General features: G+C 40.2%; 1 protein-coding gene across 5 annotated transcripts in view; it reads left to right on the top strand.

Annotated features, from left to right (window-relative positions):
• The first annotated feature begins 14,846 nt into the window (after window positions 1-14,846).
• Window positions 14,847-18,529, top strand: part of AKAP6 (A-kinase anchoring protein 6) — a 280,671-nt gene continuing 276,988 nt past the window's right edge. For 3 of the 5 annotated variants that reach the window (XM_057428430.1, XM_057428429.1, XM_057428431.1), the window contains exon 1: window positions 14,847-15,055. The gene's annotated coding sequence lies outside the window, so the exon portion shown is untranslated. Of the gene's footprint in view, window positions 15,056-18,248; window positions 18,319-18,529 lie in introns of all 5 variants that reach the window. The other 2 variants (XM_057428427.1, XM_057428426.1) reach the window with 2 other exon arrangements.

The following is an 18,529-nucleotide window of genomic DNA, read 5'->3' as shown; positions in this document are numbered from 1 at the left end:
TGCGTCTACTGTTTTATCCTACCCTCTCTTTCCAACATTTCATCTGAGAATTTGTTTTTGTTTCCAGGCTGCTTAATATCCTTGAGAGACTATGGTAAGAAACTTCGTTGAGTACCTTCTGGGAATCCAGGTGTATAGTATCATCTGGGCCTTTTTTTGTCATATATTTGCTGACACTCTGAAGAGTCTCAATAGGTCTGTGAGGTGCATGTTCCTTTATTAAAATGTGTGCCGACTCTTCTGCACTATACTGTCACAAATTCTTTCTTATATTCTACTTATCTCTCAGTGTAGACACCAAATTAACTGGTTCATTGCTTCCAAGATATTCTGTTAAATCCTCTTGAAAATTGGTGCCATGTTTCCTACACACCTCTCTTGAGTTACCAAAGCAGTTTTAAAGCGAGAGGTAATGAACTTTCTAAATCTCTTCCATAGTAATCATAGAAATGAAAAACATATTTAGATTTTTTGTTATAGTCTTAGTCTATTAGTACCCATTGCATCCAGGTTATCTATCTTGACAGATTATTGACAAGTTTTCTGCTCTTGCTATACTCAAGACAGAAGTTATAGCCTGCTTTGTTATTGCTCTTGTGCAAGCTTTTCTCCTTAGGCTCTTTTTTTTTGGGGTCTGACTTATCACATTCAAACTGCCATGGTTTGTCTATGCGCTATCTTTCTGAAGCTGATCCATTTATGGTGGGTTATTTCTCCTATAATGGCACAGGTTTTGTACATTACAGAATGGATTTTGCTAATGACTGTTTGAAACAGGTCCCATGTGCTACGCCCAAGTTATATTAGTTTGATCTTATATTTTTATTCCATGCCAGCAGCTGTTCCCTCTTGTCCCATATATGATATTTTATCCATATTTCCCTTTCCTATTGGAAAGAATCACTGTATTGCTAATCTTCAGCACCCTTTTCCACTCTTAAGTACCAGCTTCATTTTCTCTCATATATTGAACTAAGATTCTTTTTAACACATTTATTCTCAGCTTGTGCATAACTTTGAAATTTTTTGCTTACGTTTACAAAGAAGGACTAATGTTTAATTTTCCAGCTTTGTGAGTTAGTCTAAGGAGAATATGTCCTTTTCTAACTTCACTCTAGTACTGACTGGTTTGATGTGCTGCCGATACCTTGATACCTCTCTGCCTTATGACCTGCACAATGACTAGAATAAGTAAGGGGGTTTTAAGAAGACATTTAGTTGAAATTGAGAAGAAAGTTCATCAGACTTTATGAGGAGCATTGCCAAACAAACAAACAAAAAAAAAAAGCTAGTAAGCAAGCAGTTCTGGAGGTTTTTTAACAGTGATGGAGTTTTGTGCCTTAAACTGGATTGGAGATGGAAATGAGAAGAGATCGGTGTGGTGGTGATAGCTTAGAAAAGGAATTGAAACTAAAACAATTTTCACTTGAGAGAAAGCAGGGGAATGCAAAAGCAATACAGGCAAAGTGACAGTCAACAAAACTATGGTTTTACTTTCAGTCCAAGCCTATCAAGGTCAGGTGCCAAAAGGTGGCAGTAACTTGGTCACAAAATGATGACTGAGTGGAATGAATCTCTATGTGCCTATGGACAGACAAGAAGAACTGTGTCCTAAAGTCGTAAGGGAAAAAGACTCGATAAGTTTAAAGCTCATGGTCATTTTGCTGACTGTTGAAGAGGGATGCAGGCATTTGTTTTCCTTTGATAAAGTGAACTCTGGCCCTTGGAGGAATAAAGTGACTGTGCTTGTATGATGCCTTGTTGCAGACACCACTGGGACACCCACAGTGTTCTGGGGAGCCAACTTTTCACTGCAAGTGCCCTCAGCTCCCAGTGAAAATCCCAAGCAAAGGATCACACTGCACTGCAGCCTTCTCTGCTCGTCCTGTTGTCGGAGAGGGACTCAAGCACCAGCACTGCTCAGAACAGAGGGAGATATTTAAAAATCAGAACATTTTGCACAGAGTAAAAATAAATGCCGCTTTTTGTTTTTTTAGATCATTAACGTCACTTTCAACTTTTAGATCACTATCTTGAAGAGATAGCTGTGCAGACATTATGTCTGGGCTATTATCTTCTCATAATGTTTTCAAAGCTAAGCATTTACATGCTTTGTTCCTTCCTTTTTGAACACTTTTTGTTTTTTTTGTGACTTTTCAAGTATTCATGTTTTGTAAAAATCCATGTGCATAACTGATTTATATTCTTTTATATCTAGACATAATAAAGCGTATATTCTTATAAACTAGAAGACTGATTTGTAGAGCGAATATTAAGTAATTTGATTAAGCTACACAATAAACCAATTTATTTGGTAGAAATTTCCAGGAGGCATGTAAGATCTGGATTTTATTTTAATCAAAAGCTGATAATTATCTTCTTGTCTGGGAAATGCACACTCAGAAGCACAAACTACATAGCTTTATAATTTTCAAGGTACTGAGATAAACAGCTATGTATTAACTTACCTCACATTAGAAAAAAGATAAATTATTCTCTTTGCTTGCAGCCAGTAGTTCTATACATTTATCACCTAATCTTATTAATATGAAAATGTCTTTTGATTTATTATGTATTGATAGTCCAAAGATTACTGAAGAAAAGTCACTTATACCATCAGTCAGTCATCTGCATATTTCACAGCATTAGAGTTTAGGTTTACTTCATAGCCAGACAATATCTAGTTCTGCTCTTGGGCCTTGGCTTGTACCTCCTATGCATGTACTGCATTATACTGACATTTTGTTATCTACATCATACATAACAGAGCATTTATTTTTGGGTAAATTAGAAATATGGATCTACCTGATGTAGGATCAAACACACAAAATTACGTGTATTGTTCAGAAAACCTTTTCTATAGGTTACTGTTAGGTTTTGGCTGCTTGACTTGGCTAAGGTAGACAACGCTAGAATAAATATTTAACTGACCCTCTTGCATGAGTGTTTCTAATATAGTCTGTAATTATAATGCTCAGCTATTATTTCCTCCCCTCAAAATGCCTGCATGGGAAAGATCTGTGATAAATGAGTGAAAGCTGAAAAGAGCAGAAGACGATTTCTATAGTATTCATCACTCCTCTGTAGCAGAAGTTGAAAGTGTGCAGTAAATGAGTACAGGAAGGTTTTAAAAAGCCCATAATTTAGGCCACTGAATTCAGAATGGTTCTTGTCTGTGTTTCTGCCTGCTATAGAGCTTCTGTATGTTGTTGGCCAACTTTTGTAAGCTAAACTTTTGTTACATGGATACTTGTTTCCTTGTTTTTCTTGGGTTGGTCCTGATTTGAAACCCTGGGAACTGGCTTGCCAAGTGCTCGCAGCTGAAACTGAAATCAACAGCAGCTGTGCTTTGAATAGAAAACATGCTATAGGAAGCCATGTGCTCTTGAAAAGTGAAGTCTCAGATCAGACACACAAAGTCATACCTTTATTTTTAATCTTTGGCTACCTTTGTTTATTTTCCTTAAAGCAGGATTAAAACCTCTCCCATTATAGGGATTTTATGGGCATGAAGAAGCCTGGGTTTGTAAAGCTTTCAGGTACCTCAGTGAGGAGTAACATTGACAAGTTCACAAGGAAATTTAATCATTCTGCCTCTTGAATTCATACAGTGAATGACAGCCTATGGCTGTCCACTGAATGAGAACAGAACGGGATAGAGGAGCAGCATGCTACGAAAAGTTGACCTACCTTATATAGAGAATGAGACGGCATCCTCTAGATTGCCAAACACATGGTCTGAGTTGAACAAATACATCTCTTTTTGTACGCTGTAGTGGGGGATGGACAAGTATTTCATAAAAAACACTAAAAAAGGTAAACCCAATATAAGCATAGTATGAAAAGAAGGACACAGAAGACCAGGAAATAATACGCTCTGATGGAGTTTGAGCTGTTGGAGGTATAACTGGCACAGGTGATGGGGAGGACAAGCACATAAGGGGACCAATACACACAAGCATTACATACTGCACTGAAGTGTCAGGTTGTCTCCTGTTGTCACCAGTCCGGATACAGCATCAAGCACTCTCCGTGCAGCTCCACCAAGCCCAGAAAAAATGTTAGAGACATATGCACTTTGGAGAGAGAGGTGAAACCATCTTCTCCAAAAAGTGGAAGAAGAACAGACTCAACTGTTTGCCATCAGTCAGTCAATTTATTTTACTGATTTTTAGTTCACTAATTTATCAGGAAATAAACCCAGCAAAAAAAGGGATATTTTTTCACTGAACTAGTGAGTTAAAAAGGCTGATGAAATTATCTGACAGGTTTCATTAGTGTCAAGGAAGGGGTGGAGCTGCACTGCTGGAAAGTTAAGAAGGGATTAGGAAAGAAGCATTAAGATTTATCTTTTTTTTTGGTGGAAAGTAAACAACTGGATCAGCTCAGCTGCATCTGGTGAATTTTATATGGGAAACCGTAGAATCCAGTCTTGCAGTAGTAAGATTGTTTTTCCATTTACCACCCAAAGCACAAATGCTTGCTCCTTCCCAGTGGCAGGTAAGGGGAGACTAGACACCTACACAGGCTATGAAGGGATGGGGCATCATCAGCCACACCTATACCAAAGACTGTGAATGCTCAACCACACCAAGTGAAAATACAATCTTCAGAGACTGTGGCCAGCAACATCTGAAAATTTCTACCAACATATTGTGGTTTTAGAGGTTTCACAGGCTGAGAACACATGGATGTTGTGTGATACAGGTAATTTGTTAGGGGAGGATGTAAGCAAAGGAGAGGGGTGGTGAGATGGGCTGTAGCATAGGGAGAGCCTGGAGAAGGTGGAAGGTGGGGAGAAAAAGTGGCTTTGTTGTAAGACTGGAAGGGGAACAGGCAATGATGCAAAGCCAGGTCAATCTACCAGGACTTACTAGATCAGATGCTGTGCTGTGTGAATGCAGCTGTACTGTCTTCAGGGAGAAACCAGTTTTTGAGGCTCTGCAGTCTCTTCAGTGCAGCACAGAGCTAATAATGCTGGTTCAGAGCCAGCTGTTCCTGGAGCTGTGAACAGTGAAGGTGCATTGCAGCCCCCCCTCCCCGGGTTAGCCTGGTCTTGTAGCCCTTGCCCCACCCAAGCAAGCCCTGCCTTGGTGAGAGCAGAGCTGTGTAGTAGAAGAGTGGCTGCTGGGGGCCTAACACCTACACTAGAAGCATTACAGGAGGTTTGACAGCAGACTAGATCATGTCTAGTTCCCAGACCTAAATACTACCTAGCAGTTGGAGTGCACTGTGTGCACTCATGGAGTTCATCTTCTGTTTTAGCTTTGTGAGAAAGGAATGCAGTTCATGTCCTCAGAGACAGCTCCGTGATTTGAATACAAATGCAATAAATGTGGATAATTGGGAGAGTTGCTTTGAAAACATGCTCCTGCTTTGAACCAGAAAACTAATTTAAGCACATGCATGAGGACCAATCTGGATCTAGTTTGTCTTTTGAAAAGCACCTGTGTGGTTTGACAGAGCCTTGGCTGCTTTTCTGGGTATGGGGAGACCATTGTGCTCTATCTGTCACAGGCACAGCGCTGCCTCTAGGTGTTTAGGCCCTGGGTTGTCTCAGGGGACCACAGTGCTGCAGCTGACTGAGTGCTGCTGCTGACGGAGTGCTGCTGCTGGACACCACCGGCACGCTTGGCCCTGGGGAGAGGGGCCTTCCCTGAGGGGCAGCAGGCATGTTGCACCCAGATTTTCAGATTTCAACCCTGTCTGACTCAGATTTAAACCCCTCTGTTTTACATACATGTTCATCAGCCAACAGTCCGTACAAAAGGACAGATAAATCTGCTCTGCAGATCAGGTTTGACATAAGTTGTTTTGCGTCATCCTAAGGGTTTAAAGAAAGCATGTTTAAAAATCAGAGGGCTGTTCAGTCCCTGTGCCCTGGCTTTGGTCTTTTCAAACTCACAACTTCAACCCTCTGAAGGAAATTCTGGTAAAAGGTGGGTAAAGCCCAGCCAGAGGATTGCCTGTTTGTCACCAAACCCATCCTGTGCAAGCAACTGTGGCTGCTCTCTAGCAGGAAATCTACTCAGCCTGTACTCTAGGGTCAAACTTTTCGATTCTTTTAGATGAAACTGCCACAGCTGCAAAAAGCTTTTCTCACCCCCAGTACTGCCTTGATGATCAGATTTAGCACTTGCTAGGCTGGGCTTACCTGCGCAAGGGGTGGAAGCTGAGGGGAAGGAAAAGGAAGGGAGGGTCCCACAAGTGGGATCAAAAGCCCCTAACAAGGCTGGGTTTTGGCCATTTCAGCCTGTGGTAGATAGTAGATAGTGTGCTTGTGGCAACAGGTCAATGAAGAATGTTTGTATTTTGTGCAGAAGGTAGGTGAGGTGGATCGCAGTCAATAGTTTTCCTGCTGGTGGGAAAAAGTGTTTCTGTCTTGTTGTTTCAGTTGGATATGGCCACTGAGTTCATGCAGGGGGGCAGGCCAGAAAAGGAGGGGCAGGCCTGGGACTGGAGTGTGCTGCTTCTATTTAAAGAACTCTTCTTCAGAGTTGCAGTGTCATGTACTTTGATGGGATGTTAAATTTATGCTGTGCTTCAGTCTGGGTGGTAGTGTTATTCTTGCTCAACTGTTTTTATTGTCTCTGTAACCCCAAACATTTGTATAGGCTGTAACTATAGCTAGAGCCACCCCTGGGATGTAGAAAACTAGTTTGCGATACAAATAGTACCTCAACTCTTATGGTCCAAGACCCAAAAGAACCTTAGGTAATCTCCATTCTGAATGTGAGGATGTTTGTAATATGAAATTTAATTAAAAGTCATACAAATAATAATTAACAATTATATTTTTAATATATGAAATAAAGTATTTAAGATATACCCACATGGTAGGGGTTCTGAATGAGCAGATCAATAACAAGGTATTCTAGCCATAACTAGGTGTGTTCATCTTTGGATAATAAATGTAAGCAGTCGCTGTTTATAGCTCAGAGTGGGTAAACTTGCAAAGTTTGATGAGGTCACTGCTGTGCTGTGTGTGTACACTGCTTGTAAGACCTTGCACAGACCTCCTAAAAAGCTGTACCTGCGTGTCTTGCAGGTGGTGTGTACCTCTTTACTCCAGACATAAGCAACTGGCTTGCATCCTCTTCACTTGTTAGTGAATTGCATTGGTTACAGTTTGCTATCAACAGCCAAGGTAAGAAACAGTAAGCACCCATGGCATTATTAGCATTATTTTGGTTTGGGTTTTGGTTTTATTTTTCTGGTTTTACCTACCTTAATGTAATGGTTTTCCTCCTCACATACAAATAAACAGATTTACTGTCTCCCAGCATCTGGGTCATTTCAGCAAACGGGTCAATGACTGGAATGTGACTTACCTTTAAACTAAACTAAAAGTTAAGCCTAATATTGGAATGCCTGAACTGACTTTAGTCAGTTTCAGAGCAAAAAGCTATAAATCCAGCAGCACGGATCCAAAATGATTATTCAGCTTTTCCCATGGATTTGTCAGTCTCTTGTGTACTATGCTTATGCCATTAGCCTGTTGTTCCTAAAATGCAATATGCAGTGAATGTGTGAAACAAAACGGGGGGTGCGTTGTGTTAGACAGGGCTGAGGTGGAGGAAAGAAAATAGGATGTTTTAGAATACCTTGGCCCAGTACAGTGTAGAAATCAATCACTGATTATAGTTAGCTTGTTCTTTTTCTGTTTACTTACAATTAGTGTTAGAGCTGTATCAAACAATGTTAATGGAATCTTAATGAAGTTTAGTCTATGGATTATGGAAGGAGGGGCTGGCCACTTGGGAGTAATATAGGACAGCTGTTAGAGGATGTAGGGAAGCAATTAGGACAGCTAAGGCCTCCTTGGAACTTAATCTGGCAAGACAGGTCAAGGACAATAGAAAGGGCTTCTTCAAATACATAGCGAATAAAACTAACACAAGAAGCAGTATAGGCCCACTGCTCAATGAGGTGGGTGCCCTGGAGACAGAGGATATAAAGAAGGCAGAGGTGTTGAATGCCTTCTTTGCCTCTGTCTTTACTCCTGCAGACTCTCCCCGGGGGACCCAGATTCCTATAGCCCCTGAAGGAGTCAGGATAAAGGAGGAGTGTGCTTTGGTAGATGAGGATTGGGTTAGGGATCAGTTAAGTAATCTGGACATCTATAAATCCATGGGTCCGGATGGAATACACCCACGGGTGCTGAGGGAGCTGGCGGAGGTCATTGCTGAGCCACTCTCCATCATCTTTGCTGAGTCGTGGGAAACAGGTGAGGTGCCTAAGGATTGGAGGATGGCAAATGTCACGCTGGTCTATAAGAAGGTCAAGAAGGAGGACCCGGGTAATTATAGACCGGTCAGCCTTACCTCCTTCCCTGGAAAGGCGATGGAACAACTTATTCTTGACACCATCTCTAGACATATCAAGGATGAGGGAGTCATTAAGAGCAGCCAACATGGCTTTACCAAGGGGAAGTCATGTTTGACCAACCTTATAGCCTTCTATGAGCAAGTAACTAGGTGGATGGATGATGGTAGAGCGGTAGATGTGGTTTTTCTTGATTTCAGTAAGGCATTTGATACTGTCTCCCACAGCATCCTCATATATAAGCTAAGGAAGTGTGGGCTCGATGATCAGGTAGTGAGGTGGATCAAGAAGTGGTTGGAAGGAAGAAGGCAGAGAGTTGTGGTCAATGGGGCAGAATCTAGCTGGAGGTCTGTGACTAGTGGAGTCCCTCAGGGGTCAGTGCTGGGACCAGTGCTGTTTAATATTTTCATCAACGACCTGGATGAGGGAACTGAATGTACCCTCAGCAAGTTTGCTGATGATACTAAACTGGGAGGGGTGGCTGACACACCAGGGGGCTGTGTTGCCATTCAGCGAGACCTGGACAGGCTGGAGAGTTGGGCAGAGAGGAACTTGATGAAATTCAACAAGGGCAAGTGTAGAGTCTTGCATCTGGGGAAGAACAACCCCATGTACCAGAACAGGTTGGGGGCTGACCTGCTGGACAGTAGTGAAGGGGAAAGGGACCTGGGGGTCCTGGTGGATAGGAGGATGACCATGAGCCAGCAATGTGCCCTTGTGGCCAAGAAGGCCAATGGCATCCTAGGGTGCATTAAAAAGGGTGTGGTTAGTAGGTCAAGAGAGGTTCTCCTCCCCCTCTACTCTGCCTTGGTGAGGCTGCATCTGGAATATTGTGTCCAGTTCTGGGCCCCTCAGTTCAAGAAGGACAGGGAATTGCTTGAAAGAGTCCAGCGCAGAGCTACAAAGATGATTAAGGGAATGGAACATCTCCCTTATGAGGAGAGGCTGAGGGAGCTGGGACTCTTTAGCTTGGAGGAGACTGAGGGGTGACCTCATCAATGTTTACAGATATGTAAAGGGTGAGTGTCGGGATGATGGAGCTAGGTTTTTTTCAGTGATGTCCAGTGATAGGACAAGGGGCGATGGGTGTAAACTGGAGCATAGGAGGTTCCATGTGAACATCAGGAAAAATTTCTTTACTGTGAGAGTGACAGATCACTGGAACAGGTTGCCCAGGGGGGTTGTGGAGTCTCCTATGTTGGAGATATTCAAGGCCGCCTGGACAAGTTCCTGTGTGATGTACTCTAGGTTACCCTGCTCTTGCAGGAGGGTTGGACTAGATGATCTTTTGAGGTCCCTTCCAACCCTTGGGATTCTGTGATTCTTGATTTATTTATTTATTTAAATAGGGTGGGTTTTTTTATTGTTGGCATTAGGGAGTGGAAAAGGAAGTGCTTGTAGGAGAGGAATAGGTTGGAGAGTTACTGTAATCTGTTCTTCAGGAGCTGTTCTTCTGAGGAGCAGGAAAATGAAACTCTGCAGTTTTCCAGAATGCTTGAAGTGAAAATGGAAAAGAACTAATTAGATAGGATTTAGTGCTCAGGGGTTTAAAGCTCACTGCAGGATGAGCCAGAAAAATGAACTTATGGGTAATACCCTGAATGGAAAGGGGAAAACCTGATCTTTGGTTGTTGAGGAAGAGGATTTTGCAGTTTTCAAGACATGAAGTGCTCAGGTTTCAGCCTCGAAACATGCAGGTATAAGTGGAGAGGAAACAGGAAAAGCAAGTTTAGAAAATATGGGAAGGTGCATGCAATGAGGTATATTAGTCAACAGATATGGCTGTAACAGATGCGAAATGAAGACTGTGACCTCTGGTGCTGTCTATTGTGGTAAATGATGGAGTAGGCAGAGAAGTTCAGATGTAAGATTTACAATTTGGTTTGGGAAAGCTTAAGTTTTAACAGAAGTGACTAGTCTTTATACTGCAGATAGGTTGTATTTAATAACATAAGGACAAAAATCTTGAGTTAAGTTTACTTTTTTTATAGAAATGTTATTTTAATAATCTGAACACCTTCTAGGGCATTTTTTTTTATTGCGTTAATAATATACTACTTGGGTGGCTGAAGCCATGAGACTAAAGGAAAAAAATATATCACAATCTTATATGCCCTGGAGTGTTGTAACAGTGTAGTATTTGGTCCAGAGCTAGACCCAAACGCCTGCAGTTTGTGTCCCTGTTGTAACGTTTCAGTGTGTTGGGAATGAGGGTGCTGCTTTCCTTCCCTTTACTTTGTGACACAATACATGGAGTTGTGTCTGAACAAGGTTTATGCTGGAATAGAAAGGTTTTATTCTACCATATAGATGTAGAAAAGGGGTGACTGAAGCTTTTCAGGTTGTAGAGTTACAGCTTTTTTTGATTATTATGATCTTGGCTTTTTTTTTTCTTTTTTTACTAATTTTTGAAGCTGTTTCTGAAAAGACAGAGTATTGGATGTCTGCACTAGATGCGTTCCTGTTATAGGGAAAGAAGAAACAAATGCACTATCAACTACAAGCTTACTAATCTTCACAAAGATGAAGCAAGCCAGTCCCACTTAGGGAAACTGAGTTTTCAGCCTTTTAATCTCTTGGGCTCTTTCAAGATTTGCAGGCAGGAAACTGGTGACCCATCTAGCCTTCAGGTGGTGTATGGTTCTGTCCAGCTTGTTTAAGTTGTGCAGCTGCGGGAGCACTGCTGCTTTTTCTACTTCATAAAAGGGTGCAGCTTTGCACCAGAACAGCAGTTCCCCCACCTAGTCTTCCTTAATGTAGGAACAGAGGCTCAGATGACCTTGATGACAGCGTGGAAAATATCTCCTATTTGTAACATAAGTAGACAAAGTGTTTAATGTGTTTGTTTAGTTGAGGCAGACTGTGTATATCTCCAACCTTTGCAATGCAGTATTGAGTTGATGCATTCAATACAATAGATTCAGTAAGACCTTGATTTATATCCCATTCCTTTTAGAAAGAAGGGATAGAGTTATTATCCATTTATATGACCTAGCCCCTCCTTCTGACAGAGTGAATAGTGGAATGGAAATCCTGATACATAGCTGTTTAGTTAAGGCACTCCATGCAAAATCTGGGAGATGAGTTCCTGAACTGGATTGCAAAACCCTAAATGAGCATCATGGCTTCCTTTGTTGACTGCCAATATACATTGCTGATCTGCTGCGCATCAGCATTCAGCACATACGATTTTGGTTTTTATGCATTTTATTTCTAATTTAAAGCCTGTTGCTGGCTTATCAGGTAATCGGGTATGCAGTTCGCATTTCATTTGGAACTTCAATGTTCTTCCCGCTTTCTTTCTTGGCTATTTGGGTAGGGTAGCTGGCATCTGGTAATCAACTGCTTTCCTGCATTTGGAGGGTGAAACAACACAAAAGGAAACATCTGGATTTTGCAGAGAAAAGGTCTGCAATAGCATTTTACTTTGTTTAGCTGTGTTTGTGAATTTGCTCCTAGCTCATTTCCTTGAACATTGTTAAACAGAAAGTAAATCATGTCAAGGTTAGTCTCTGGTTTATTACTGGTTTCACTGAGGGAAATTAGAATTTTTTAAAAGGCAGTGCCTATTTCTATGGCTAAGGCTGTCTTATTAAAAGCCTTTGTGGATTGTGCAAATGTTAGTTATCCACATATACTGACCATAAGGAAAAACAATGGCAGTAGGTAGGTGAAACACTTTCAGTTGAACATCAATAAAACTTGTTCCCTTTAAATCAAATGGGGGGATCTCATTGTGGGGAAAGGGAAAGACACTACAGCTTGTGTTAGATGGCTGATTCAAATAAGAATATAGAATAAGAAATTTATGCCCAGTATTGATCTGTGTTATGATTGAAAATAGGATAAAATATTTCTAATTTGATAGGAAAATGGTATAGTCAAAGCTCTGTGCTTTTGGCGTGGAAACCTACTGGTGATACTTCAAAATTATCAAGGTGTTCATGTGGTTTGGGCTCTCTCTCTCAATCTCCATTTCCCATTCCAGTGAACTTGAGAGAATGCAAATGGAAAGCAATTTTAAAGCTTTTTAAATTCGGAGGTTGCAAAGCCTGTGAGTGCTACCTTTTGTATTCATAAGGTAGAAATTCCTTTCAGCATCTAGAGGTTGCAGTCCTCCATGCAATGTCACTATAGTACCATTTACAACACCTATGCAACAGATCCTTAGTTTACACTCTGCCTGGGATTTTCCTGGTGTAGCTGTCTTGCACACAATCTGATGTGTGCCCTGGCTCATGATAAATGTTTTTTTTAAAAAATAAACAGACTGATAGTTAAAAATACCACACGGTCGAAGTCAGGAAAGTCACTATAATTTTGTCTTCATTTACTTATCATTTGCATGTATGTGTAGACAGACTCATACAGTCTCTAGTTGACAGTAAACAGGCAGAAGTCTTTGAAAAATAGCCTGATATTTTCCCTGCTCCAGGCTGGCCTCCCTTCCCTCTCCATACTCCTCTATGCCCATGTAAGCATGTTTCTACTTCACACTAAGAGAGGAGCTCCCATAGAGGTCATGCACAGCCAGATGTATTCTGGAGAGCCTGTAGCAGGGGATGGCTACCCATCTGAGTTGGGATTAATTTAAGGTGTGCTTACCTGGAATGCCTGCCCCACCAGTTACACTTCCCCGGTGTCCAGGACAAAGGCTAAGCTGACGGGCATGACAAAAGCCCCTGTATCAACTAAGTTATTGTTCCTGCTTGCCGTAATGATGATCCTGAATCTCATAATTTTCCTTAGATACCCAAAAACTTCTGTTCAACTCTGTTCCCATAGCAGTAAAGGTAGTAAAAATTATATCAAATACTATTTAGCAAAAAAGAAACAGCTCCTTTAATGACATCTTTCAGAAACTCATGTCACTTGAACAGTGTGGTATTCTGCACACTGTAAACCTTGCTAAGTTGCAATGACATTTCTTAGTTTTCATGTCAGTCCAAGCCAAATCATGTCCTCATGTCCTAAATTGTGAATTATATTGTCAGAGGTATAAGAAAGTTTTAAATGTTCAGAAATCCAGAGCTATATCTCTTTGTAATGCTTTATTATGGGTTACTTACATTGAGTCAGCTTGTGAGTTTATTTTGTATAAATACAATACCTTTATTATATTGTTTGGATCGGCATAGGAAGAATGTTGAAAGATGTCAGAAGAGATAAACCTTCAAAAATGAGAACATACAGCATCAAGACAGCACTAATTAGAAAGGCTATGACATTTCATAGATTTTATGGAGAGACTTTAATGAAAAGGTATGAATGTAACTTTTTTATGTCGAAAGTGGGTGATGGTGAGAGGGTGTAATTATTTCCTATGGTTTCCTCTGAAATCAGAGACTAAATTTTTAATCACAGTTTAATGGAATGAAGGGCTTAAGACAGTGGCATCTATATTTACTGGGCATCTTCAGAGCACTGGGGCTTCTTGGTTGAGTGCTTCTGTTTTATTCTGGGCTTGAGTGTATCAAGTGTATTGGGTCCAGCCTTTTGTGTACTTTTTTTCCCTACCATGTAGAAAGGATTTTCATGGATAGGGAAAGCAGTTTTTGCCAGAAACTTTTTTCATCCAAATAGGACTGGCAAGTGGCCAAAAATGTGCTGGTGGTTCTTCAGTTGTGAATTTTAATTTCCAGACAGCTCCTTTTAGTACTTGTTCACACAGACATTGCTTCTCTCATCACTACTGTGAACAGAGGGTGCAAGCCTGTTTCTGGTGCCAAATGTAACATCTACAGGCTCAGCCCCTAATCCCAGCCCCTCAGGTAGGTTATGAGGAGGTGAATCTCAGTTTTGTTGGCCTTTCCACTCTACCTGGGAGGTGGGGGTTAGCAGCAATGTGGCCACTAGGCACACAGCTTGCCCACAGCTTTCAAAGTCCTCACTCATCCAACTGCTGGGTGGGTAGATGAAAGCAAGGCTACTCAGCATGCAGATGATAGTGCAGGTTGCCCTACAGCTGAAAAATGATAAGGAGGTTTTTACTTGGTTGGCTAGAAACTTCTTTACCCTCTTGTGAATAAAGTCTGCCCTCCCCCCCCTTTTCTTTTTTTAAAAACTCATTGTCATTCATTCAACAGTGTGAAATCTGCTTGTTTTGAAGTATCCAGTGTTTTTCCCTAGCAACGAGATTTTTCTTGTAAGTGACAGATTGGATGTAGGATCAGGGTGGGGCAGGGTGAAAATACATATTTCTTAAAATACTGTTCAATAACTATTGCCTTTACAGCCTTAGTGTTAAAATTGTATTACTGACTGTTTATTTTAAGTAAGGTTCCTTTACATGATAACCAAATTTGACTTTATAAAATTTGTTCTTAAATTGCCACACATGATATTAAGTTTTAAATATAAAAATTATAAAAACAGCTCATATCTCAATTCTGTATCACCAAGAAGGAATAATGTGGCTAAAACGTTCCTTAATAAAAGACGTGTAGTTGAACATGGGCTTTAAAATCTGTGGCACAGTACTTTAAAAGCCTGTTTGCATTTTGTCTGTCTCTTTAAAGGGCTTCCGTATTGTCTTGGGCTCCCCTGGAAATGCAGTAAGGATTCGTATCACATCTCCGTTGCCATGGCAACAGCAGTCTTTCCCATAATGAGCTGCATCATCTGAACTGATGTCACAGCATCATGCAGCAGGTCATACAAGGCACCTCCTAGTATTGCATCTTACAGATGTGCCGTAAACATCAAAAGAGGATGATTTGAACAGGACGTGGTAAGTGCAAAATGTTGTGCTATTCTTAATTGCACCATTATTTTTTCCTGGTTTATGAGGTTTTCCTAATATAAGAATGTGTGTGTTTTGCCTTGTGAAATTCATTTTGAAGAAGATGCTGCATGCCTAAATATTATTTTTCAGGCAGCCAGGCTAAGACAAAGGCCTACAGAAAATGCATTCAGTCTGAATGTTTAGACTTGTCTTAGCATCTGTGGTAATATCCTGAAGATTTGAAGAGAATATATTTAAATTTTGCAATCCAATTAAGGCTGCTACAGCCTAATTTGCTTAAAGAATACCTGTATTTTAATGCAATAAGCACATTTTGTTCCTTTTCCTGTGTCTTTAAGCATTCCTATTTTGTGTAGCTCTGTTTTAACCTATTTAGCATGAATATCACCCATTTATTTTCATTGGCCTTGTATGACATGGTAGTACAGAAAATACTCTATAAACTGGTGCTGAGCAAGCAACTGGAACAGTATTGATTTTAAACATGGTTCAGTACTGTCCTATTTCTGTTGGTATTCGTAAAAAAGCAAAACATCAGTGTAATTGTCAAACAATAACCAGGTATTTTGAAAGTATAGCAGCTTTTAGCTTATCTACTGCTTAACTTTCAATCTGGTGGGTTTTTTAAGTAGTAATATGAATTTAGTGATTTTTAGATCTGTCTTTACTGGAAAGAAAACAAGCTTTTTTGTTGTTTTTTTTTCTTTTCTTCCCCCTGCTGCAACTGCAGTAAAAGGTGCAGCCAAAGATTCAGGCATTCTGAGGGGTTCTGCTATGAATAAAATACTTATATGAATAATTACAAAGGTTCCACCTCTATCATGGGAAGAAAGCACATATCTTTTATATTCAGCAAGCTGGTTAAAGTCATATCTATGATATTTAGCAGTTCTTTAGAGTGCCCAATAGTTGTTTATTTTATATTAAGGTCTTTCCAGGCTAATTTTGCTTTACTTCAAGTTAATCTGGCTGGATGGTATACAACAACACTAATTGTTTGATTTTGCATGTTTAAAATATTCAGTCTTTCTGCTGCTTGCTATTAGAAGGAAAGAAAAGACCAGACACATGTCATTTTAATTGATCAGTATGTCCACTAGGAACTAGGGAGTGGTCTCTGGCTCTGTTATCCCTGTGTAGTTTATATTTCAAAAGTGCAGCAAGAAAAAATAGCAGCCACTAATCTTGTAGCAATATCTATATTTACTGTGGTTTTTAGTCCCTTATATTTGTTAAAGTATGGCGTAGTAAATATAATGAGACGTTCATAGGGATATAATGATGCTGTTCATAGGGATGGGTGTGATGGTCTTGTCTAGCACAAGCTGGAATTGAGTTCCTATATCTTAATTAGGCAGGCTTACTGCATCATACATGCTTTTTTTCAGCAAGGTCTGGGTACATTTGTTGGGATTTTTCCTACTGCAAAATGCAAAGCAGATGAGTCTAAATGAACATTAGAGTAATGTTGCTTTATTTATCTGTGATACATTTTACAGTATGAAAGTAGTGGTCTCTTATGCTTGCTATGCTCTCATCAGGCAAACTCGGAAGGTATGAGTTAGCAAGAGGGCGGGACAGCTGATGTCTGGCCAATGTCAGAATTAGAGATGTGAAGAGAACTGGTGAGCACTGCCTTCAACTTGCAATCTGGGGGACCATCAAAGAACAGTTAATAAGGAGTGGACGTAAGACATGCCTTTATTAATGTATTTTGTTAGATTTTTCAAGAATACTAGAATTTCTCAGACTACAGTTAAAAGAGAAAAACATATGGAAAACATACCGGGGGGGGGGGGGGGGGAAAGAGCAACTTTTGACAGTATCAATGGAGAGATGACATGGTATGAAGCCCCCAGTGCAGGTTTGTGGGGTTTTTTGTTTGGTTGGTTGTTTTTTTCTCATAATGAGAATACAAATAGTGTTGTTTTTTTAAACATTAGTTTTTAAAAGTTAGTGTTGCTCTCCATTCCACACACTTCTCACGGTATTGTTTGCCTTGTTAATAATGGAGCTGTGATGACACTAGTTTCCTCATGAACATTTCTGCTAATTCTGACTCCAGCTGAATGCCTTGACTGTGGAATACTTCCTTTTCATTTTTTGTATGGGCCCAAGGGTCTTACTGAGGTCTGTATAGGCGGATGTGGAAGAGTATGGAGTGATTAAGAGGGTCTTACGAAGAGCAAGCCTGATTGCCTGAGTCAGAGCATAACTGAATGTTGAAACGCTACAGATTTAATACAGTTTTGCTTGCTGTTGGGGCAAATTCATAACTGGTACAATTATGAGTGAGACAGCATATAGCAGATGGAAAACTGTGCTGCTTTCAGTTTTGTTCCATAGCTGGATTTACTCATCATTAGCAAAGGCAAGATATTTAGTAAGTACATGAGTTCTTACCACAAATAGCTGAATTCGGAGACTTAATCTGGAGGCTAAAGTTGTCTGTGTATCTAGTTTCATACTGATATGTAGTTGGAGATGGGTATATATTAGTGAGCTGAAGAAATGTTTAATCTTTAGATTAAAGAATGAAGAACTGTTTAATCTTTACTTTGCTCTAAAGGTTTTCTTATATCATCAATAAATAGTTCCCTTGTAGCTTAGCACTGAACGCAGAAAGAAACAAGGTTGGTTCCTCCCAGAACAGCTGTAGAAGTTGTTAACTAAGCCTGACTCCAGCAATGGAAGTTGGTACAGTTCTAACATTTTGTGGTTTTTTGGTCTTAGCATTATGACAATGCAAAGCCTACTTAGAGGGGGATTAGAGAATGTCCTCAGTGGAAGGAAGCCTTCTGGACTCTAGTCTTTTATCTTCTATAGGTCTTAAGGTTATATTGCTGTAGAGCAGTGGTGGGTGAATGTCCCATCCTGCCCTCCCCGGTGGCAAACCTGGAATGGATCTGTGTCCAGGAACTCATCACTGGAAAGTCAAGACAAAAGAGTCCTCTGTACCAGAAGTGCTCAGGCATTGATTATAACTGGTGGCATTTCCAAAATGCTGGTGAAATATTTCTTTCAAAATAACGGAGGAATTAAAAATAATTATAAAGAACTTCCATGCAGTGCCTTAATTTACTTGCAGCTTTCTGTAAAAATTACTGCTGTGTCATGAAAGAAATACTGACAAAATTCTGGGCTGGACTGGTTTTTTATCTCTCCTGTCTGTGCTGAGTGCTGCTAGCTTCAAGGAGAGGTACAGAATGTCTGAAGTTCTGTAGACATATTTAAACAAAAAAAGATTTGTAAGTATTAAAAGATAGCATGTTTGTCTGTTGAAATAGTGTATTTATATTTTGTATTGTAAGTACAGCCTATGCTATATTGAAGTGTCTGTATGTTCTGTAATGAGACATTGCACTGCTAGTAATGGAATACAATTCATGATACATAATGCAAAGATGACTCCAAGGAATCATCTTGCAACTCATTTATGTCTGAATACTGACATTCCTG

The sequence above is a fragment of the Pezoporus wallicus genome, unplaced genomic scaffold, assembly GCF_028554395.1.
Source record: "Pezoporus wallicus isolate ANWC-B61680 ecotype Strahan unplaced genomic scaffold, APGP_CSIRO_Pwel_v1 contig_3486, whole genome shotgun sequence".
Lineage (NCBI taxonomy): Eukaryota > Metazoa > Chordata > Aves > Psittaciformes > Psittacidae > Pezoporus > Pezoporus wallicus.
The sequence above is the reverse complement of the archived record's forward strand: the minus strand, read 5'-3'. Positions and strand labels throughout refer to the sequence as shown.